Source organism: Lissotriton vulgaris, chromosome 5 (genome assembly GCF_964263255.1).
Source record: "Lissotriton vulgaris chromosome 5, aLisVul1.2, whole genome shotgun sequence".
Classification (NCBI taxonomy): domain Eukaryota; kingdom Metazoa; phylum Chordata; class Amphibia; order Caudata; family Salamandridae; genus Lissotriton; species Lissotriton vulgaris.
This window is the reverse complement of record NC_141693.1, coordinates 58,370,014-58,394,261: the sequence shown is the minus strand read 5'-3', so window position 1 is coordinate 58,394,261 and position 24,248 is coordinate 58,370,014. Positions and strand designations below refer to the sequence as shown.

The following is a 24,248-nucleotide window of genomic DNA, read 5'->3' as shown; positions in this document are numbered from 1 at the left end:
CAATCTCATTGGCATTGCATCGCTTTACATGAACACCAGTTAGAAGTACACATGGTCACGTTAATTTATATAGGCATGGGGAGATTAAGTGATTGGCCCAGAATCACAGGAGGTTGAGCTGACGCCGGGACTCCGTGTTCAGTTCTACATAACTGTAACTCCAGCACACTGAGCACAGATAATGTTCACCCTAAAAACGTAACAGGAAGGCCTTACTATGTCACTTCATGGGTCACCTACTCTGGACCAGGACCAGATGACGTGGCGAGCTCTAAGTTACTCCTAACCCTTTTCCACTCTGTCCCTGGGCACTATGAGGCGGGAACCATAGCAACTGAAAGAAAGGCAGCATGGATTAGAAAATGACCAATCACTGAATTGTTTTTATAATAAAACCACACTGTGATTGCCCATTTTCTTCTGTAAAGCCAAACCTGCGGCCTCCAAGACCAGGACTACTCCCCGCCTCTCTTGAGCCAATCCATTCACTGCTCCTCTGCTGTTATCAGCAAACAGCATTAGAGCAGTTCCAGGATTGGCTGGAGCAGCCAAGGTCAGCGCTCCCTTGCAGACCGATGGAGGCTGCGGCTGTGATCCCTGACTCACTAACGTTGTGCTGGTGGAGAGGACTCGCGTGCACATGTTGGGTTGGTCGCAGGAAAACACCCTTGCAACCCGACATGCGCACTTAAACTTCAGGCCCAGCCAGTCTGACTCCCTCTGGTGCGGTTTATAAGATGCCCCCACCACTCACATGATTGGATGACTAGGCATCCGCCTGCAATGGGCACTGCACCCGACTGTGGCCGAAATAAAAAACAGTGTGACACGGCCAGGAATATAAACATTTATAATTGGTATTAGCATAACATTTTTAATCAGGCAACACATACAGGGGGGCAACACCCTTATGCCCCCTTGGAGAAACTGCTGCTGCTGACGAGTACTGTATACCTTCGAGTAGCTTTCTTCCTCTGTACCATCTAATGTAGTATACTGACTAGTACTGTACGCCTTCTAGTAGCTCTGTTCCTCTGTACCATCTACTGCAGTGTACTGACTAGTACAGTATACCTTGGAGTAGTTTTGTCACTCGGTACCATCTAATGGAGTGTACTGCCTTGTACAGTACACTTTTAGTACCTCTGTTACTAAGTGCGATCTAATGCAGTGTACTAACGTGTACTGTATACCTTTGAGTAGCTCTGTGACTCTGTGCATAAACGCAGTACTGTATATCTTGAAGTAACTCTGTGCTATCTAATGCACTTTACTGACTAGTACTGTATACCTTCTAGTAGTTCTCATCCTCTGTACCATGTAATACAGAGTACTGCCTAGTACAGTACTCTTCTTGTATCTGTTACTGTGTGTTAGTGTGGTGTAGTATGTGCTGCGAGGTGCAGTGTAGTGTGTAGTAGAATGCCTTGTCTATGTAGTGCAGTGTGATGTTTGGTGTAGTGTGTGCTCTAGATGAATGTGTGCTTTAGTGTAGTGAGCGGTCTAGTGCAGTGCTCTCTAGCGCCGCGTGCTCCTTCTAGATGTGGTGTAAATTAATCATATGTAAAACAGAAGCAGTAATTACAGCCTTTCTTTGTGTCTTTAAATCTCTAATTGTGAATCTCTTCTCTACAGTGACGGTGACTCTGGATCCTGACACGGCTCATCCTCGGCTCCTCCTGTCTGAGGGGGGAGACGTGTGAGAGTGACGGGCACAGCACAGTCCCTGCCAGACACCCCCAAGAGATTCACCTACTGGGGCTGTGTGCTGGGGAGCGAGGGGTTCACCACCGGCAGACATTTCTGGGAGGTGCAGCTGCTGCAGGAGGGGGGAGCGTGGCGTGTGGGGGTCGCAGCAGAGTCTGTGAACAGGAAGGGAGGCTTCACATGGTCACCAGAGGAGGGAGTCTGGACTGTGCAGGGGTGTGGGGGTCAGTATACGGCTTTCACCTCCCCTCAGACCCCTCTGGCCCCTCATGAGAAGCCCCTGAAGCTGGGGGTGTATCTGGACTACGAGGGGGGGCGGCTGTCCCTGTACAATGCTGACTCCATGGAGCTTCTCTATTCCTTCCCGCAGACCCCCTTCACACAGAGGCTCTTCCCGTACTTCGGTCTCTGGTATAGAGCGGAGCTGATGATGGTGTGAGAGCTGCAGGGAGCTTCAGACCCTCATCCTTCCCTCCCTCCCTCCTACAGGGAGTAGGAGCGGAGCTGAGGCTGGTGTGAGAGCTGCGGGGAGCTTCAGCCCCTCATCCTTCCCTCCCTCCCCCCTACATGGGAGGAGCGGAGCTGAGGCTGGTGTGAGAGCTGCAGGGAGCTTTAGCCCCTCATCCTTCTCTCTCACTCCCTACAGGAGAGGAGCAGAGCTGAGGCTGGTGTGAGAGCTGCAAAGAGCTTCAGACCCTCATCCTTCCCTCCCACCCCCTACAGGAGAGGAGCAGAGCTGAGGCTGGTTTGAGAGCTGCAGGGAGCTTCAGACCCTCATCCTTCCCTCCCTCCTTCCTACAGGGAAAGAGCAGAGCTGAGGCTGGTGTGAGGGCTGCAGGGAGCTTCAGAGCCTCATCCTTCTCTTCCACCACCGCAAGCGGGAAGGAGCGGAGCTGAGGCTGGTGGGAGAGCTGCAGGGAGCTTTAGCCCCTCATCCTTCTCTCCCACCCCCCCAGCCGGGGAGGAGCGGAGCTGAGGCTGGTGTGAGAGCTGCAGGGAGCTTCACCCCTCATCCTTCCTCCCACCCCCCTACAGGGGGGGAGCAGAGCTGAGGCTGGTGTGAGAGCTGCAGGGAGCTTCAGCCCCTCATCCTTCCCTCTCACTCCCTACAGGAGAGGAGCAGAGCTGAGGCTGGTGGGAGAGCTGCAGGGAGCTTCAGACCCTCATCCTTCCCTCCCTCCCCCCTACAGTGGAGGAGCAGAGCTGAGGCTGGTGTGAGAGCTGCAGGGAGCTTCAGCCCCTCATCCTTCCCTCTCACTCCCTACAGGAGAGGAGCAGAGCTGAGGCTGGTGGGAGAGCTGCAGGGAGCTTCAGACCCTCATCCTTCCCTCCCTCCCCCCTACAGTGGAGGAGCAGAGCTGAGGCTGGTGTGAGAGCTGCAGGGAGCTTCAGACCCTCATCCTTCCCTCCCTCCCCCCTACAGTGGAGGAGCAGAGCTGAAGCTGGTGTAAGAGCTGCAGGGAGCTTCAGCCCCTCATCCTTCCCTCTCACTCCCTACAGGAGAGGAGCAGAGCTGAGGCTGGTGTGAGAGCTGCAGGGAACTTCAGCCCCTCATCCTTCCCACCCACCCCCTACAGGGGAGGAGCGGAGCTGAGGCTGGTGTGAGAGCTGCAGGAAGCTTCAGCCCCTCACCCTACCCTCCCCCCCCCTACAGTGGAGGAGCAGAGCTGAGGCTGGTGTGAGAGCTGCAGGGAGCTTCAGACCCTCATCCTTCCCTCCCTCCCTCTACAGGGGAGGAGCTGAGCTGTTGTGAGAGCTGCAGGGAGCTTCAGCCCCTCATCCTTCCCTCCCTCCCCCCTACAGTGGAGGAGCGGAGCTGAGGCTGGTGTGAGAGCTGCAGGGAGCTTCAGCCACTCATCCTTCCCTCCCTCCCCCCCTACAGTGGAGGAGCGGAGTTGAGGCTGGTGTAAGAGCTGCAGGGAGCTTCAGCCCCTCATCCTTCCCTCCCTCCCCCCCTACAGTGGAGGAGCGGAGCTGAGGCTGGTGTAAGAGCTGCAGGGAGCTTCAGCCCCTCATCCTTCCCTCTCACTCCCTACAGGAGAGGAGCAGAGCTGAGGCTGGTGGGAGAGCTGCAGGGAGCTTCAGACCCTCATCCTTCCCTCCCACCCCTCCTTACAGGGGAGGAGCGGAGCTGAGGCTGGTGTGAGAGCTGCAGGGAGCTTCAGCCCCTCATCCTTCCCTCCCTCCCCCCCTACAGTGGAGGAGCGGAGCTGAGGCTGGTGTAAGAGCTGCAGGGAGCTTCAGCCCCTCATCCTTCCCTCTCACTCCCTACAGGAAAGGAGCAGAGCTGAGGCTGGTGGGAGAGCTGCAGGGAGCTTCAGACCCTCATCCTTCCCTCCCACCCCTCCTTACAGGGGAGGAGCGGAGCTGAGGCTGGTGTGAGAGCTGCAGGGAGCTTCAGCCCCTCATCCTTCTCTCTCACCCATTCCCAGCGTAGTGATAATGTGACGAGGAGCACAAGTAGAGATGCATTTAAATAATAAAGCGCTCCCTTTGGGGATAAGTCTCCTGGGGGGCAGTAACTCCAGTGACTGGAAAAGGTTTCTTTCATATAGATTTATTAATGTATAGATGTCAGCCCACCCGATGTGCAGAGCCCCCCTCAACTGTCATCTACAGTTTAAACACCAACATTCCAAAGAATCTTCTTCACAACAACCCTCCCATCTGTTGCCAAGACACCCAGAAGCCTCATGTGAAACTGACTGCTACACATCTCTTTTAATTGTACAATTTAAAAACAAGGGCAGGAAATGTTTGCTGTGTGAATCATGCACCAGACATCATGTAACATATGCAAGTACAAGTTTAAATGCTTTATTCGACAACATTGTCATAAAAGCTTTCATCCCTATCTAAACATAATAAATACTAATCTAACAGTAAAAAACATATTAAATAACATGCAATATTGCTTTGTTGGCGAATAAATCTTTAAAAATTAGTCATTAAAAAGAATCATCACAGTCCAATGAAAGTTCATGTAGATCATGGGGGTTTTAAAGTGCGCGTGCGTATTATCCAAGCCCAGCCCAGGAACTTGGCGACTGCAATTACAAGTGGAGGGGTACAGTTTGATTTCAGGACCCTGTAAGCCTCGAGGCATCTCCTTGTGCCCAAGTTTTTGCATGCAGGTTTCAGCCATCTGCTCCTTGGGGCAGCGTATAATGGACATACGAATAAAAAGTGCAAAGTATCTTCTACATGGGATTTACAATAAGAGCATGTGCTAACATTATCGGGGGACCATTTTACAGTAAAGGCGTTTAGGGGTAGGGTGCCAACTCTGAACTGAAAAAACAATTTCCTATCTAGAGGCTTGGAGATCAAATCCCAGAACAATTCAAACATAGGAAGTGTTTTTATCTCTAAGAACTGGGATGTCAAGGCAGGGGATTGGCTGGAGACCAATGTGGCATTATTTATCATTTCCCAATATAGCTTTTTTAATGCGTTCTTGGAAGGAAAGACATCTGGGTCGGTTTCAGACCACAAGTGTTCGAGGTGCAATTTTTGAAGTAGTTTCCTCACCTCTTTTAACCAAACTACTTTGTGAAAGGTATCAGAATTGACAACATCCAATAAGGCAGCAGCATAGTGGCTCAGTTCCGGAGTAGTTTTTATACGCCTCCAATAAAGGAGGGGGCGAAGTCTAATCAAGTCCTCAATCCTTTTTCTCCCCAGATCATAAAGGAGAGGGGTGATGGGGGTACTCTGCGGGACTCCGATTAAGCCTCGGAGAAATGTATTTTCTGCCGCTGATAAAGCATTCAAGTTGGTGAAGCCCCAAAGTTCTGACCCATAGAGACATGCACCCAGCACTTTCATGCCATAGATCTCCAATGTTGGCTGAATTGGTTTTGAAAATGAAGTTTTATGCTTCTTTGTTATTGCCCCTGCCAACTGATTGTATTTTAGCATTACAAAGTCCATATGAGATCTCCAATTCATACAAGCATTCATAGAAATGCCTAGATAGGTGAAGGCGTCAACTTCTTCTAAAAAAGCCCCATTATAGACCATTTTCCCCTTGTATTTCTTAGCGGGATTCAGGTTCATAAATTTTGTTTTAGATGTATTTATTTCTAAGCCTCGGATCCGGCAGAATTCTCCAAAAGCGTTTAGTGTCTTTTGTAAGCCGCTAGGGGTCCGCGAGACCAGCAAGGTGTCGTCCGCGAACATAAGTACTGGTACTCGCTTCCCATCCAGTAATGGAGCATCCGTCGGAGTTTGCTTCAGAAAATCCACGATGCCGTTTATGTAGAGGGAGAATAACGTGGGAGCCAGGACACAGCCCTGCCTTACTCCTCTCTCCACAGGAAAGGTTTCCGTGACCTCCCCCTGGGTTCCCCACCTTATCCGGGCATAGTTGTTCTCGTGGAGTCTTACAAGCAAAGTTAGTAGTTCCGGGCTTATTCCTAGATCCCTTAGGACATCCCAGAGTTTTTGACGGGGAACTAAATCAAATGCGGCCTTCAGGTCGACAAAAACAGCAAGCAGGGGACCATTTAGCAGGGTGACGTTCTTCCAATAAATAGTTAAAAAATGGAACACTTGATCAACAGAGCTGGTTAGAGGGCGAAATCCAGCTTGATAAGGCGAAAGAATGTCCTTGTCAACTATCCAGGTTTGTATCTTCTTTTGAACCAGCCTACCCATCAATTTTTGGGCACAGTCAATAAGGCTGATTGGCCTGTAGTTGCTTGCTAGAGCCTTATCTCCTTTTTTGTAAATGGGAACAATTTCTGCTCCTTTCCACGTAGAAGGAATCTTCGCCCCCTGTGCAATGGCATTCCCGAGCCATACGAAGTATTTGCACCAGCTGTCTCTGTCTAACAGGAAAACGTCAGCCGGTATCCCATCAATGCCTGGTGCCCTGCCTCTGGTCACTCCATCCATTGCCTCATGTGCATCTTTTAGTGTAAAAGGTCCATTGACATAGAAGACCTTTTCTAGGGGAAGAGCTATCTGTTGTCCTATGCTGTCAGCGTATTGGGGTTTGAAGAAGTCAACCCAAGACTCTTTCGGAACATGATTTTTTGGGCATTCCGCTACACCCCCTGAACCCCATTTTAGTATGGCCCAAAACTCTTTCTGATGTTTGTCAGCACAAGCCTTTTTCAGCTCTAACCAGAGATTCTCATCCCATTGCTTTTTTGCCTTTACCTGAGTTTTTCTATATTCATCTCTAGCTTTCAAAACTCCCATTTTAGACCTAAGTGCATTACTAAGGTTATGCCTAGCTATTCTACATGATTGGTCGTACCAACCCTTTTTTATAAATTGTACATTTCCCTTCTTCTTCTTGCCAGCTTTCAAGAACAATTTCTGGAGGTTGGCAAAAAACTTTGGCTGTGACTCTTCAATTTCCCTTCTAAAATCTTCCTCATTCATTAAAACCTGCAATCTGGCGACTTCATCAATAACTAGCCCCTCAAGGACCTGCCTATCCTCTTCGTTGGCCACTAAAGTTGCCCATCTAACATGACGGACGTCGTTTGTTAAAACAACGTCTGAGGTAGTGAGGTTCCTAGCTAAGTTTTCTGTCATGGATTTTTGTTCGAGGTTAAATGTTAAGGACAGAGGGTTGTGATCACTCTCCAACCTAGATATGACCTGCATATCAATCACTTTGTTCCAGGCTCTAATGTCCATCAGGATATAATCAATTCTGCTGCTTGATCTAAGATTATCAAAGGTATGTCTGCCCTGAGGATCAGACTGAGTGCGGCCATTTACTGCCCTCAATCCTCTGGATAGGCATAAACTTTTCACCTGGATAGCTACTTGTGACCATTTTTTAACCACTGGAATGTCCAACTGAGGAATTCCCCATTTTGTGTCTTCTTCGTAAGTCAGATCATTATCCTCACAGCCTAGAGGTTCAAATGTTGTATTTAGGTCTCCTCCTACTACTATATTATACTGAGTAGATAACTTCTCCAGGTCCACATCTAGAACAGTTATTATATCTGAGGGTATACCCCCTAGAGTCCCCCTGGCATAGATGTTGTATATTGCCAGCTTGCAACCATCGTTGCAAGTAAGCAGGATAGAAAGTAGGTCACTATTTGGAATAAAATTTTGCTTAGTAGTACATTGCAGAGTTTGGCGTAGCCAAATGATTAAGCCCCCTGAAGGGCGTCACCTTAGATTCTTCTTCGCGGGCACATAAAAATTTAGGAATCCCTGGCGAAATACTGGAGACACTGACCAAGTCTCTTGTAAAAGAACAATGTCATAAGAATCTATGAAGTCGCACCATTCCGGGGTCTCAATTTTATTTTGGATACCTGCAATATTCCAAGAAATAATCTTGATGGGGCTTCCTCTTTCCATACTCCTCTTATTTAAGGGAGTAGTCAGGTTAGGGGAAGGTTCATCAGATAGGGACCTTACTTCAATCAATGTATTACCAGGTTGGGCAGTTAATAAGCTGTTCTCCACTGATTCAGTGGTATATCCTCTGGGGTCGGATGACCTACGGCCTAGTTCTTCTACCACAGTAAGACTGGGGTTCCTGTGGTAAAGCTCAATAGTCTTTAGATGCCCTGCACTCGCCTGACTATGTAGTCAATCACATTGGCTTAATCCAGATATGGCGGAGAACCTGTTTTCTAACGTGATTCCCCAGTTACTTTTGTTTGGTGGGTATTTTGATTTTCTAGTGATGGTGTTCCACTTAGTTTTTAACAACGTTGGATTTATGGCATTTCCCCTTTTTGTATAAAAGAAGTCCAACGTTAATGGCACAATTTCTGTTGATCTTCGCTGAGGGGGGTATATATTAGCTAGAATGTTTGGTAGGGCTTCGGGGTCTGAGAGGTGCAAGACCACGCAGTCCCCCCTAAACTTTTTAGAGCCACCTCCGATCCATTCGACCCTTCTAGCTTTTACTATTTCTTGTGCCAGTTGGTCCCTACCTCCAGGCTTAAAAGCCATATTCTTGGATAGCCAATGGAGTGATTTATTTATCAATGAGGGGATGTTCTCCTCTTGACCTGGTTCTAATTGAGGGACATTTGCTAGAACCAGAATTAGTGGGGAAGCTTCTACTATTAATTCTACAGGACCTCTATCCAAGTTCTCTATCTCGTTGGTGGTTCTGGTAGCAGGTCCTGCTGGGCCCTCAACCCTCAAGGCTGAATTTATAGTTCCTATCCCTTCTCCCCCTGGGCCAGGTTGGTGCGTGATGTTTTGAGCAGTGTTTGCGGCGCTATCTGGGCAGACTAGGGTTTTAATGTTTTTTGGGTCTACCGTTGTCAAATTTATATGTGCTGGCCTAGAAGTTTCTATTGTGATTTGTTGCAGAAGCGATCCCAATCTGGTGACCTCTGCTGTGAGCGAATCAATTTTACTTAGAAGTGGTTTAGTGATCACTTTGATTTTGTTATCTATAGCGTTTAGTAGCTTTTTGAATTGGTCATCATCTAGGTGGATTCCACCTCCCCCTTTATTCTCAATTTCGTCACCATGTTTATCCTCCGGAGCAGCCTCAAGACATTTTTTCCCAGATCTAAGTCCACCCCTTTTTGATATGTTTTTACCCTTGTTTTTCGTTATTCTAGGGGCTGGCACCGGTGTGGGGGCTTTCTCCTCTAGGGTATTACTTTCCACATCTATAGTGCAATCGGGGGTTGTTTCATTAATTTCAACTAATAGTTGGGTCAATGAGTTGGTGTCGGGTATTTGAAAGACCTCATTGCTAATGTCAAGAGATGAGACTGGTGGTGGTGTATTGCCGATAAGCATGTCCGGAGAGTAACTGAGACCCAGTGAGGACCTCCTATCTTGGTTGATTTTGGCAACTTTCTGTACCATATAGTTTTCAATTGTATTGATTGGAGCGGAGGATGCTTTGGGTTTAGTCATATTAGTATCAGTAGAGGCAGTCTTTGGGGTGTCAAACAATATGATGGTTCCACCTGATGCAGTAGTAATAGGGTGGCAGCACTTACTTGGTTAAAATTGAACAGCGTTCTTGGTCCTGCTCCTGCCTCTTCGTGCCGATGAGGGCCGTAGAGGGCCCGCCCTTTGCCCGGGCTTCGCCCCGGGCGTCCCGCTCGCGTCCCGCGAAGCGGGTAGCTGCGGCGCTTATGAGCGCCTCCAGGCGCCTTCGCGTCGTCAGAAACGCGCGCCGCCGCGTAGGCTGCCGGGAGTTGTGGTCCCGGTGCGGCGGCGCGTGGAGTCAGCTGGTTTTTGACTCTTGGCGGTGGCGGCGTGCTGCAGGACTTCCTCGCTGCCTCAAATGACTCCTGGCGGTGGCGGCAACCTTCAGGTATGTCTTTACTTGTCTCCATATGTCTAACATATGATAAAGTCTATGTAAAATAAAAAAATGTGTATTTCTTTCGCACGTGGAGCTTTGACATTAATCTGCACATTCTAGCGCTGCGCTGAGAAGGACTTATTGAAAGTGATTGTTTTTAAACATGTTAATATTAGTGACCTCAGAGGCAAGACAGTTGTCACGTGCACCCTGCATGTAACCCAGATTCAGGGCGGCTTTAGGACAGTGCGACCGGTGCAGCTGCACCTGCACTAACCTGGGAGCGGCTCTGTGTGCAGTAATAACTTTGGGTTTTAAAAGCACCTGCTGCTTCCTTGTGTGTCCAGCATGTTTCAGGCAACAATAAAAATGTCAAGATAACGCAGGTGATTAATGTTTCTGCTGGAGAGAGATCGAAGTTTTGCCTTGTCACAGTTTCAACTCATCCTTAAGTAGCACAGAGGGTTAATATGTCGGCTGCAAAGAACGTGTACATGCAAATCACAGAACGTTAATCCTCATTGGTTTGTGCAACATTTCCTATAGACTGATTTACACATATAAGATGCATTGCCTCCGTTAATGTGTGTTTGGTGTAAAGTGCTCTGACACCTACGAGTTGGCATGAGTAGCGCTATAACACTGAAGACTCACATGCGAGAGAGGAGCTACAGGATGAGGGCGGGCGGGTGATTAGGTACAATTTTAAAGTGCATAGTGCAGCATCAACATTTGTTGCTTTGTACAAGAATGGCCGAGGTTAGCCTGTTGATGCTGGTAGTGGGTATTGCGAAAATGTCTAGAGAATTCCCCTTGCGGCGTGAGACCAGACAGGATTGGCCTCTTTCGCCTCTCTTGTTTGCCCTAGTGTCAGAACCACTGGCGAACTGGGTCCACACTGACCCTTTGATAATAGCTTATGCTGAATGGAGGAGTGGGAAGACAAAATATCTCTGTATGCTGGCGATATACCATTGTACATAGCAGCCCCACGCGTCTCCCTGAGTCGTATACTGGTCATATTCTCAACCTTCGGTAGATATCCGGGATACACCATTAAATGGTCTAAATCTGCGCTTTTTGTTCTCTGTGGGGATACGCCGTGACAACCCAGGGGATGCGAAGCAAGGGTGGTTTCTGACGGCTTCCGATATTTGGGTATCTTTATCACCACCAATCCTGAATCATTTCATGACAATAATGTCCAGGATCCCCTACAGTGTCTCGGGAGAGACGTTTGCCACTGGAGGCACCCGGCCCCTGTCCCTTCTTGGATGAGCTGCTTTGTTCAAGATGATGGCACTGCTTTTTTTATTTCTTTATTAAGGTTTTGTAGCATGTGCAACAGCAAGCACTACATCAAGAAAAAAAACAATCTGATGCATGTCTTGAACAGACTGTAAAACATTAAAAGTAAAAAGAACAATCCATGCAGAGGTTGACAGCTGGAAATATATATCGCTCGTGATCTACAGGTGAAATGACGCATAAAAAATGTCTGGCCGTGTCCTGACTCTGTCTGGAATTGTACACATTACACAATGCAATACTGATTCAGGGAGATGTATCAGAGTTACGTGCCTGAGGCAACAGGTAGTGTCTCAACGGCTCCCAGATGTCCTTAGGGCGAGAAGTCGTAGGCAATTCTTCAGCATATAGTTCTAAGGTTTCCTGACAGTAGACAAAATCTTTGACCCACATATCTATTTTAGGAGAGAGTTTACTGTCCCATGCAATCACTACAGGTCTCTTTGAAAGTAGCAAGACTATTCGTACAAATCTGGCCTGCACGCCCTTCAATGTGGGTACATGATGGAGTAGACATGTAAGAGGTGTGCATGGCACTAGGACCTCCGTCATGACATGTAATTTGCTAATCACCTCACCCCAGAATTGTAACACTGATCCACAGCCTCAAGCAAGATGGAGAAAGTCCGCCTCCCCATGACCACATCTCCTGCATAGAGCCGAGTCTCTCAGCCCCAATTTGTGTAATTTAGCAGGTGTATGATATGTTTAGTGGAGAAACTTGAAATGTAAAATCCGCAAGTTGCCATTCGGCGATAGCCTACCTGTCAACATGCATATATGTTCCTAGTCAACCAGCGTGATGGGGGGGGTCTAATATGGAGTTCCAACGTTCTAAGCTTTTATCCTCCCTCCTCACCATCTCCTCCTTAACCGACCTGTACAATTTAGTAATGAGCTTTTTCTTGGAGGAGGCTATAATCAGCAGCTGTAGCGATTTGAGGGTTGGGGTTCAGCAGGAAAGGATGAGGAATGGCTTTTGACGGCCCTTTTTAATCGATATCAGGTGTCCTGGAAGAGTGGGGTAGGATCAGCGACAAATCCCATGTCATTGTCATCTAAGTATGTGCCACCTGGGAATAAGTCCTGCATGTGTATTATCCCCACCTCGCGCAGCGGTCCAGACTCACAGGTGATGGACAGCGCAGCGTGTCCCGCCAGCGGTAGAGCCGGCGCATATAGAGGGGTCTTCTCTGCTAATTTACCAATCGCCTGCCATGCAGCCACTGTGGTATCAATAGTGTTTATTTCTAGATGAGGGGTTCCCCTATATGTGTTTGTGATAATTCCCATCAATGGCGTTGGATATGCGTCACCTTCCTCCACAGCAACATGCATGAACCAATAGTAGGCGCGTTGAGCCTGTGCGCACAAGAAATAGATGTATAGATCTGGTGCCCGAACCCCCCTCGCGTGCGAAAGGGAGTGTGAGCGTGGCCCACCCGACCCTTGCCTGCTTGCCACCCCATACCCGTGAGAGAAGTTGTAATCGGAGCATAGAGAAGAAATGTTTGGTCAGCTTAAGTGGAATGTTGCAAAAAAGTTACAAGAATCGTGGAAGAATGACCATCTTGATCACGGCAATCCGATCAGCCAAAGACAGGGGAAGTCGAATCCATCTCTCCACCTGGCCCACTAAGGCAGTTTATGCCTTGCCGTAGGTTTCCTTAATAACCCTTGCCGGATCCCGATGCACCCAGATCCCTAAATATTTAACGGGGTCGGTAGTCGGTAGTCCAGACGAGAGGATATTCCAGTGAGGGAGAGAAAGTGCACAGCGTGAGTGGGATTATCACCGATGTTTTTCCCAATTTATGGTCAACCCGAAATACAGGCCAAACCGGATATACTCACAAAGCACTGCAGAGAGGTGGACCTGTGGATCACGAATAAAGAGAACCATGTCATCTGCTTACATGGAAATGCCGATGGGCCTGTGTTAGATTTGGGGGTCTCTAGTTGGCACAGGTAGGTACTTGTGACAAATAGGGACCCTCTCCTCTAGTCAGGACAAGGGGATTACACTCCTAAAATAACCCCTGCTCACCCTCTAGGCTGCGTGGTGCGAACAGTCAAGGCTTATTTCAGAGGCGTTGTAAGTTAAGCTGTTGTGACCACATACAGTAACCCAGTGACAACACTACAAATGGACACCACACAGGTTTTATATAAAAAATAAGTAGACTTTATATAGAGTTACCACAAGACCATAAACGACAAAAATACACACTATGATTACTTTAAGATGTAGTTTTAAGCTTAGTTCAGTTCAGTTCTTAGATGCGACACTCTGCGTCAATGTACCTTAAGTTGCGTTGCGCTTCCACGACAAGCAATGTCCCAGCGATGGGAAATGCGGCAAAGTTCAGATACAAAGAAATAAAGACGTGGAGATCTTCCAGATGCGGTACACTTCTCGGGGATGCGAGAAGCTCTCGGTTCGATGCGTGGACTGCAGCGGCGAAACCCTTACGATGCGACGGCGACAGCAACAGCAACAGCGGCGACGCTCTTCTCCCACGATGCGTGAAGCTTCCGCTCAATGCAACAACTATATCGGTGATATGCAATGTAATGTAAGCATAAATCTATGAATGAAAAGTACACTGTCAAAGCCCAGACTAAATAGATGGTCATTATCTGAAAAAGATGCACCCCACTTCTCACCGGGAGGTAGCAGTAACAAACAAAGCGATTGTTCTTGCAAAATGTTGACGGGTCGATCATCCCTGCATATAAATTACCGTGCTTAAGTCAGGGATAAGTATGTGGTAGGGAAAAAATAGAACAAGAACGGCGTTAAGCCACCATGGCTCACCTCAACAAGAGTGGCTGGTAGCCGGAAGGTGGTCTGGCTCTGTGTAAATGGCGTGATATTGTATCTCTGTATAAAACATTAGTGAAACGAAAAGTCAATGCTCACATAATTCGTTTCACTAATGTTTTTCACAGAGATGGTACATCTTTTTCAGATAATGACCATCTATTTAGTCTGGGCTTTGACATTGTACTTTTCATTCATAGATTTATGCTTACATTTCTTGAACACGCGGAAGTCACCTTTTGCACCTCAGAGATTATTGAAAAAGGTATGTTAGTCACGCATCTGTTCTGGTCCGGTTTACTTAAGTTGGAGCTCCCACGAATTGTGGAGTTTTTTGGGTTTTTTTAAAAACCTTTATTGACATTTCAACCAAAGACAAGCATGGGCCTACAACCCCCGGGGCCGGCCGCTAAGCAGTTAGAGTAACAGAAAGCAATTTTTAATCACATGCAGCACCTCGGGGAGAAGATTCTCCATGCTAGTATACTCTTGGCCACTGAACAGCACAATTAGGTAAACAGGATATAAAAGGTTTTCATTTTATAATATAGGATGGAAGGATCAGGTGACAAACAATTTCCCAGCAGCGAAAAATGGCAGGCAGAATAGTAAACGCGTCAACAATAAACAGTAATCGATCAAGTCAATGGCGCTGAAACAGGAGGTTCAGGATGTGGAGGAATATCACGGTCAATTCGCGCCTGCAGTCCCCTTCCCTAAGACCCAGAAAACACCACAAACTAATTGTGGAGTTTTTAAGCTATTCTTTGCATTTCTTTGTGTTTAAACAGCCGGCGGCAGCAACTAACTAGATATTATTCAGTAAGTTTGGGGTATTGTGTGTGTGCACTCGCCGTTTTTTCACTTTGGTGATGGTATCACCACCAAATGGAGTCAATTTAGTAGACCTTGTCCATCTTTACTAACACTTTCAATATTCTTTCCATGTGCTACAAATGAAATTGTTTCCTTATGTTTCTTGTTTCCTCAGAAAACCCCTGACGAAGGGACGCATGTCCCAAAATGCATAGGGTTGGGTTATCAAAAAAGGATCATTTGGAATTTGATGTTTTGTTAAAACTGATGTATTGTTATGGGTTTGTTATAATCAGATGTATGATTAGAGACCTGTTTACAAATTTCGATTAAGTACGATCTGTATAATTGCTTTATTAAAAATTGAATTTACTTTACTAAATTGCCACTGTTGATGAGTGTTAGAGTCCTAGTTGCCCGTTTGGAGCTAGGCCACTTTCACTTTCACTTGTCGTACATATGTCTAGCAGACATAATTCTAACACTGCACACATATCAACCTAAAAGCAGAATTATCAATATAATTGAGTGCGCTTTTCATCTACTTCCATAGTTTACATCTATTACCTAAGGCACACTAGAACAGCCCACACAGCCATCAATCTTATTCATCAATGTCTGACGTTGTACTTGCAACCTGTTTCTGGCACCTGAGTGTCTTGGCGTACTCCATGGCCTGCTTCGGGTTGGCAAAAATCTTGGCCTTGTCATCTACCCCTGTCCGCAGGCGGGCTGGATCCAGCATCGCATAGGGCACCTGTTCCTTCGGCAACATTTTCTTGACTCCTTGAAATTCCTTTCTGGCTGTCTGCACCGCAGCTGTGAAATCTGGATAGAACGATAGTATGTTGCCCTGGTGTGAGATGGTACCCTTCTGGCGTGCAATGCGGAGGACAGTGTCTCGATCGCGGAAATTCAGCAATCTGGCAATTATGGGCCTCGGAGGGCACCTGGGGGAGATGAGCAGCCAGTGATCTATGGGCTCTCTCCACCACCAGCATGTTGGAGAGATTGTCAGCCCCGCATACCTCACGCAGCAGTGTTTCAACGAAGTCCTCCAGCCTGCCCACGTTGGTCGACTCTGGCAGGCCAAAAATACACACGTTATTGCGCCGAGAGCGTGCTTCAATGTCCTCATTTTCTTCCTTTATAAGCGCCAGAATCTTGTCAATGTCAGATGTTTTTGCTGCCAGTGGTTGTAGATCGTCCTCAGTGTCTGATATCTCTGCTCCGCTTCACCAAGGCGAAGTGCATTTTTATCGAGTTTGGACGATATATGGTCCATTCTGCTGTTCAGCACCTCAATTTTGCAGTTGATTGATTGTAAGCTGGCCTGAATGGCTGCCAGTGTCGTTTCCAGTGCCTTTGGTGACTGCGCTGCGGACTCCAGCTCAGATTCGGATGCAGCATTTTGTGTCGACTTTCCACCCTTGCCGAGCTCAAACGTGAGCCGGGGTTGAATTTTCTCGGGTTTGCCCATTGCGCCCAGTGTCCAAGTCGTGTTGATATAAGAGAAGGGGGGGGGGGTTATCAATGTTTTGCAGCTGAATACAGGCGTGTCTCCAAGTCGTCCCAGAGATCAGTGATTATGAAGTCCCCTGAGTGCAGTCACAAGGGCGCAGTATGTTTCACCTACCACCAGCTCCGTACAGTAGTGCCAAGCCCCGGGTAAGCCACTTGAAAGTCAGAACCACCAGTTTAAATGATACCGGTATTACGCACCGATATAGGCAAAAACTTCGACTCAAGGTCACTGATGGCCACGTAGATCAGATGCAGCGCACACACCCTGCACAACCCCCAGGCCGCAGTAATTCAGGGAAACCTCCAATTCCAAAGATACCAGAGTTGCGCTCCGATTAGGCAATAACCACAGTCTCAATGCCGCTGATGGCAGCGGAGATCAAATGCGGCGCACACCTCCAGCGCCACGCCCAGGCCGCAGCAGCTCACAGAGGCCTCTCGCCTAGCACGCCTTCCTAGTGATGTGAGGGAATGGGCAGGTTGAGGAGCAGTATACAGCGCACACAGCCCGGGAGATTCAGCTGCCAAAATGTAGTACAGGACCTAGCTTGCGGTGCAGATCCGGGCCCTCGTGTAGATGCCACAGGCCCCAGAGCAGGCACCGATCTCGCCTCGCGCTGGGGGGGCTGCCCAGCAGATACCAGCTTCTATAAAGGGCACACTCGCGGCCTCACCTGCACTCCGCGGGAGCCGACTCAGCCTGTGTCGTTTCCCGCGGTTAGCTCTTACACGCCTCTCAAGCTGAAACAGCCCACAGTGTGGCCGCGACCCCTCTATAGCCTCGCGGCCGCCATCTTAGTGCTCCGCAGTTCCTCGCAGTGCCATCTCCATGCAGTTTCAGCCCACTTCGGTGGCCCAAAGTCAGATCAAAATGCAGCACTTAGTGACATCTGTCCCCTCGGATTCCAGGAATGCGCAGATGATCACCTAGGAGTAGGATATTCAGCAGGATGTTAGTGATGGCCGGCAGAGCAGCACTACTGTGCAGCCATCTTGCCGCGAGCCAAGCCACGCCCCCCCCTGCCGCAGTTTCTTTACGTGTGCAAAATACACCATTCCCAGTCACCAATAACTACTTCCAGACTTTAGAGACTGAATGAAGGACTTTGTTGTGGGATGGGGTGCCCCTTGTATAGCCCTAAAAAAATGGACATATGACTAGTATGATAGCGGTATAACGTTGTCCAACATCCACAGATATTACCAGGTGGCACAGCTAGCCACTGTTAACCAGTGGGTACAGCGTCCGCCAGATGGCCCAGCGTACAATATGGACCGTTATGTGTTAGGGCCAATTGGATACACATGAGCACTGTACACCTCCCCAAGATATATGATCCTTACGGGACCCACAGCTCTTCCGGTCCAACTGTGGCACACAAATCTTAAAACACTGGACTGGGAGGGTAGGATCACCGAGTCAACACCACTATGGGACTGGGAAAAACTGTGCACATTAGGGCGGAGACCCGGTGTTGATAAATGGGACTTGATAGGTATCTCAAGAGTGGAAGATCTATGGACGGGTGGAACAGTGTTGCTGTTTCCCGGTTTACAGCATGAATAGGAGTTTGCTGACTCGGAAACCTTCCGTTCTGCCATGCTTTAATGGCAGCGGTCCCTAAAGGGGAGGTCCTCCCGGAAGCATCCCTGTTAGAAAACATACTATTAGATGACTGCATGGTATGCAAAGAAATCTCGTTAACATATTAATAAACTAATAACAGTGCATCCGACACATTGCTTCAGCTCTGGCAACGTTGGGTACTGACATACTCTGGGACTGTTCAGCAATACAGACTTATTGGACCTCAGTGGTGGCCTGTATAAACCGTGTCAGAGGCGGGGGCTCGTCTCCCTCGGCGAAGTGCTGCCTCCTGAATGTGTGGGAGGCCACGGACCTGGGCCGTATGGAGTAAATATTGGGTCACCCTAGGCCGCATGGTGCCCAAAAGGAAGATAGCAAGATTGTGGGAGAAAAACCACCACAGCTCAAGGATTGGAGGCGTGATATGGACTGATGATGGTGGCGGAGAAGGTGATCTATGTGGGTCGCGGTTGCCCCCGTAAGTGGGAAAAGATTTGGGGTCACTGGAATGAACACCAGGTGGTTTCTGCTCTGCTTCAGGAATGAGGTCCTCTGCAGTAGCCATGGGCGAGAATGTAGTCACAAATGTATGTAGTGATGTAGACTTATGATAACGTTGAGTTCCAACTTGTGTGAAGTGGGGGATCCTGTATCTATTACGTATATCTACAAAGCCTGATGATACTGATTGGACTGTTATTTCTCTGTCGTCACATATTCAATAAAAAGGTATGATCAAAAAAAGAGTCTACACTCTGTAAGCCTGTACCATGTCAGGATCTATTCATCGTATTATAGGGGTTACACTCTGTATGCCTAGAGCATGTCGTGGTCCAGGCGTTGTAGTACAGGAGTCTACAATCTGTAAGCCTGTACCATTTCAGGATCCTGTTTTCTTATTACAGGTCTGCACTCTGTAAGGCTATACCATGTGAGGAGCCAGGCGACATATTACAAGAGTCTACACTCTGTAAGCCTGTACCATGTCAGAAACCAGGCATCCTATTACGGGGGTCTACACTCTGTACATCTATATGATGTTAGGAGCCAGGCATTGTATTACAGGAGTCCACACTTATGTAAGGCTAAAACATCTCCGTCTACACTCTGTAAGGTTACACCATGTCAGGAACCAGGCGTTTTATCACAGGAATTTACTCTCTGTACACCTGCACCATGTCAGGATCCTGGCTTTGAATTCCAAGATTCTATACTCTCTACGGCTACAACAGAACAGGAGCCTCGCTTTGTATTACAAGAGTCTACACTCTGTAAAGCTACACCATGTCAGTCTACACTCTGCAAGGTTACACCATGTCTGTCTACACTCTGTATGACTATTACATCTCAGTAGCTAGGCGTTCTTAATACAAGAGTCTACACTCTGTAAGGCTAAACCATGTCATGAGCTCAGCGTCGTATTACAGGAGTATACACTCTGTAAGGCTACACCATGTCAGTCTACACTCTGTATGACTATTACATCTCAGTAGCTAGGCGTTCTTATTACAAGAGTCTACACTCTGTAAGGCTAGACCATGTCATGAGGTCGACGTTGTATCACAGGCCTACCCGTTCCCTCCCCGTGGCTTTGCAAGACCCAGTATACGTTGCCGTACCTGTTCTAGCCACCCTTCTCCTGGAGTGTGGCGGGATGTGGCATGGTGCAGAAGTCCTCCGGTCATCTTTCGGGATTCCAGGAGTCTACACTCTGTAAGCCTACACCATCTCAATCTGCACTTTGTAAGGTTGCACCATGTCTGTAACTAGACGTCGAATAACAGGAGTCTACACTCTGTAAGCCATTACCATGCCAGGAGCTAAGCATTGCATTACAGGGGTCTACAATCTGTAAGGTTACACCATGTCAGGAGTCAGGCATCTTATTACAGGCGTCTACACTATGGAAAGTTACACCATATCGTGAGCCAGGCGTAGTAGGAGGAAAAACACTCTGTAAGGCTGTAACATTTCAGGGGCCAGCCAGGCATTGTATTACAGGAGTCTACTCTCTGTAAGGCTACACCATCTCAGTCTACACTCTGTAAGGCTACAACATCTCAGTAGCTAGGTGTCGTATTACAAGAGTCCATACTCTGTAAGCCTACACCATGTCAGTCGACACTCTGTAAGGCTACACCATGTCAGTAACTAGGTGTTATATTACAAGAGTCTATACTCTGTAAGCCTACACCATGTCAGTCTACACTCTGTAAGGCTACACCATGTCAGTAACTAAGTGTTATATTACAGGAGTCTACACTCAGTAAGGCTACACCATGTCAGTAACTAGGTGTTGTATTACAAGAGTCTATACTCTGTAAGCCTACACCATGTCAGTCTACACTCTGTAAGCCTACACCATGTCAGTCTACACTCTGTAAGGCTACACCATTGTCTTGGCAGGGTTTTTGGCTCTATTTAGCAGTGATATAAACTTTAATCTTGCTCACATCTAGGATAGGTATTCCTAGCTTGTGTTGGCCCTTTTAAGCCCTTTCTTCCAGACCTAGAAGAGGCCATCTATTGCCTATTGGCTTTGGCCTGTTATTTTTGCTTATAGTAGAGGTTGGATCCTGTGGTCCTGACTTTATATTACACATTAGTATGGTTTATGTAGGTATTCTGACAGAGCTAAGGGGTATTTCATCCCTTTCAGGCCTACAGGCCTAGAACTAGAGGGACTCCATCTTGATGGAGCTGAGAGGCTTTCAGGGTAAAGGTAAAGTTTATAATTAAGGCTGTTTGTGTGCTAGAGGAAGACCGGTTAGGACTGCTTCTTATCCGAGGAATGTGTTTTTCTCTTGGGCCCAGACGTAACAAGCAGCTGGCCACTGCGGTTGCGTGGAAGCCTGGGAGCTGGCACAGGAATTCGGTAGGAGGCAGCCCTCTGGTGGAAATTTCCATGAGGGGAGAGGAATCCATAATAGCGAGCGGCAGGAGAGGAGGAGTGTTCATTCCAGCTTGTGTGCAGTTCAGCTTGGAGCTCAGTTCAGCTTGGAGCTCAGTTCAGCTTGGAGAGAGAACAGGATGTCTGCTGGAGCTGCAGAATAGAGTGCAGTTCTGGAATGGAGAAAGAAGGCAGACGATTGCTGAAGATGAGGAGAGAGAGCAGTGCAGAGAGCATCAAAGAAGGCTGTCAGCTGGAGCAATTGAACCAGAGGCGTGGTGATGTGGTGAAGGAGGGAGAGACAGAGAGAGCCCTAATCCCACCAGAGGCAGAGAGAAATCTTCCTTCTAATAGGTGAGGTAGTCTGAACTAGTCCCCTTTACACTTACACCTTAATCTTGTTCTTATTCCCTAGGCTATTGTATGTCTAATCTTTTCTCTTTCAGCGGTGTGTTAAAAGTTCCTGTTACCCCGCAGATAAATTGTATGTCTAATCCTTTTCTTTCAGCGGTGTGTTAAAGTTACTGCTAGTTATAGAGACCCCATAGTTTTGTGTATGTGTACTTTATTATTGTTACAATAAACTTCCCCATTAATTAGTGAATTAGTGTGTATGAGTTTTTTATGATAAGGCTAGCCTGTCTTCTAACAGAAGGGAGTAGGAGCGCTTAAATCAAGGAATAACTCAATCACATAGTGTGTATATCTTTGTCCCCATACAGTGAGGGTAATCCCCTTTCCTAGTCAGGTATTACTGTTTGAACAGATGCTACCCCTGATCAGGTAAGTAATAGTGAATAATTAGGGAGATAGGAGACCTGCAACTAAGGGATAAAGTTAGTACACCATCCCATAATCCTGTAAACAGCGTCTTCTGTTCCAAAGCATAGGTAACCTTTTTCTCCTAGTCAGATGTACAGCCAGAACAGATGCTGCCCCTGATCCGGTAAGTCTGAATAAATAGGGAGAACAGGGAGCCCTTGAGCTAGGGAATTGTTGACACTAAGTAATTCGGCTATCCCATAATATTATCGTAGTAGCAGACCCTTAGTGAAGAGACAGAAAACTGAAGGTGTTCATAGGAAAGTGGTCGTCGTTGATATACGGCGTTAATGAGAGCGCTGGGGAGGATTACCAGCGTGGAGGTCTGCCAGATTGCGGGCCGTGTGTAAGTGAGAGCGCTGGGGGGGATTACCAGCGTGTAGGTCTGCCGGATTGTAGACCGTTTGGAAAATGAGAGCACTGGGGCTGCAGACCCACGTGTGTAGACACGCCAGATTGTGTGTCATATCTGCCCCAGGGTAGATTAGTCTGGGTCTGAGTGGCCGCGAGACTATAAGCTATGAGTGTGGTGTAAGGCATGGATATCCTTAGTAATCAGTGAGTATTCTTAGTATCCCTATAGATTTAGTGGTGTTTCTGATAATATGAGCTTGTATATTGCGAGTTCCCCATCCTCAGGTAGGTACCCACGTGCCTGGATAGATGGTCCTGAGGAGGGATGTGGTTACGTTCTGGCTGGGTTAGAGGGGCCCCTAGGGGCTGATCCCATCTAAGCAGAAAATCCGGCCATTACAACTATGTCAGTAACTAGGTGTTATATTACAAGAGTCTACACTCTGTAAGGCTACACCATGTCAGTAACTAGGTGTTATATTACAAGAGTCTATACTCTGCAAGTCTACACCATGTCAGTAACTAGGTGTTATATTACAAGAGTCTACACTCTGTAAGCCTACACCATGTCAGTCTACGCTCTGTAAGGCTAATCCATGTCAGGAGCCCGGCATTGTATCACAAGAGTGCACAGTCTATAAGGCAGTGTGTCAGTGTGCACTGCCCTTTTAATCTCTGAATCCAGTGGGAGCAAAGCATATTTCCGTCGCTCACCACCTCCCCAGTGACCATTAGACAGTAATATGAGGGTCAGTTACGGAAACGGGTATAAGGGAAAGGAATAAGAGGGAAAACAGCGACTCCACCACTCTGACTCGTCACTTCTGTTGATCATGTGTGTCTGCTGGATGTAGTGGATGTCTACATTTTAAATGTATATCTTAAGTAACTTGTCTTCAAGGGTGCTGTGCTGTGCTTAGAGTAAATAGTGAATGGATGAACCTTAGTAATAATATTCCTATCTCTGTGTAAACACTCTCTGTACTGTGACATAGAACTGGTCATTCCTGAAACAAACAAAAGTGAGTGTCATTAATATTTATTTTGCTTCAGACTCACAGTTGCTCTTCCATGAGCGCCACAGACTCCGCTGCTGCGCTTAAGACTGTTCGACTCGTCAGTGAAAGAAGGAGAGGGTGAGATTGAACTAGGGAGAGGGGACAGATTTGGAATACATTTTGGAATTCAGTAACCTGTCATAGAATCAGAAAATGCATATAATACATTCCTAAAAGCCACTTGGCAGTGGCAGACCATGTGACTAAGCGAATTTCAGATTTTACAACCACTAAATGGCTTTATACTTCTACCCCTATATCACATGATCTCCGGGTATGAATCAATCAGTCTTCAGAAGTCTGAGTTGCCTTGGAATGTGAACCTAACCTCCCCTACCCCTGTCACCCTAGGTAAACATATTACAAAAAGCCTAGTCAACTTTCCCGCTGGTAAAATTGTTGAAGGAGAGAGAACGTCTGCTGCACTAACCAGATGCTTCCTCCATCCATGAGGCTGTGACCAGGCTCCATGGGGACTGCCGGGGTCTTCTTCTGCACAGAGGCATCCTTCCATACCCTGGTCGGGGGACCACAGGCCCGCAGAGGATTGAAACCTCTGACAGGTCCTGGTAAGAGTCCAGCGGGCACCAACTGTTGGTGTTCCAAGCTTCCAAAGTTACCCTTCCGTAGGTCCGTGGAGGCTTCTCCTACTCAGCGTGGGTTGAACCCTCGGACCAGGTCCCTCCTCAGAGCTCCGGGCTTTCCTGGGCCAGGGCTACATTTACTGGTCGGAGGTGGTAATTTGTAGTGTCACAGAGGGCCCAGGCTGGGGTTGCACAAGCCTCAGGAGGGCTCCCCTGCTTAGTCAGAGTTCTGGATGGGTCGCCAGCCAGAGCTTCAGCAGGCTCGGAAACACAGACCTCTGGGCCAGGGGCCCAATTCACAGGCCTGTCGTCTCACAAAGCGCCTAGGAAAGGCTTCTGTAAGCCGCACCTGGACTCCCCTGCTATGGGGGGGGGGGGGAGAACGCTGACCAGTTTCCGAGTCAGAGTTCCAGCAGGTCTGGCATTGCAGAGCTCTGCGCCTGGGCTTCATTTGCTGGCCGCTGTGTCCCAAAGTGCCAAGGAACGGGTTCCAGAGGCCCTGGG

General features: G+C 47.8%; 1 protein-coding gene across 1 annotated transcript in view; it reads left to right on the top strand.

Annotated features, from left to right (window-relative positions):
• The window catches only part of LOC147710148 (E3 ubiquitin-protein ligase TRIM39-like), a 450,821-nt gene that overhangs the window by 286,067 nt on the left and 140,506 nt on the right, over positions 1-24,248 (top strand). Inside the window, exons 7-8 of the transcript XR_015295848.1 lie at positions 2,148-2,375; positions 3,687-3,928. The gene's annotated coding sequence lies outside the window, so the exon portion shown is untranslated. The remainder of the gene's footprint in view (positions 1-2,147; positions 2,376-3,686; positions 3,929-24,248) is intronic.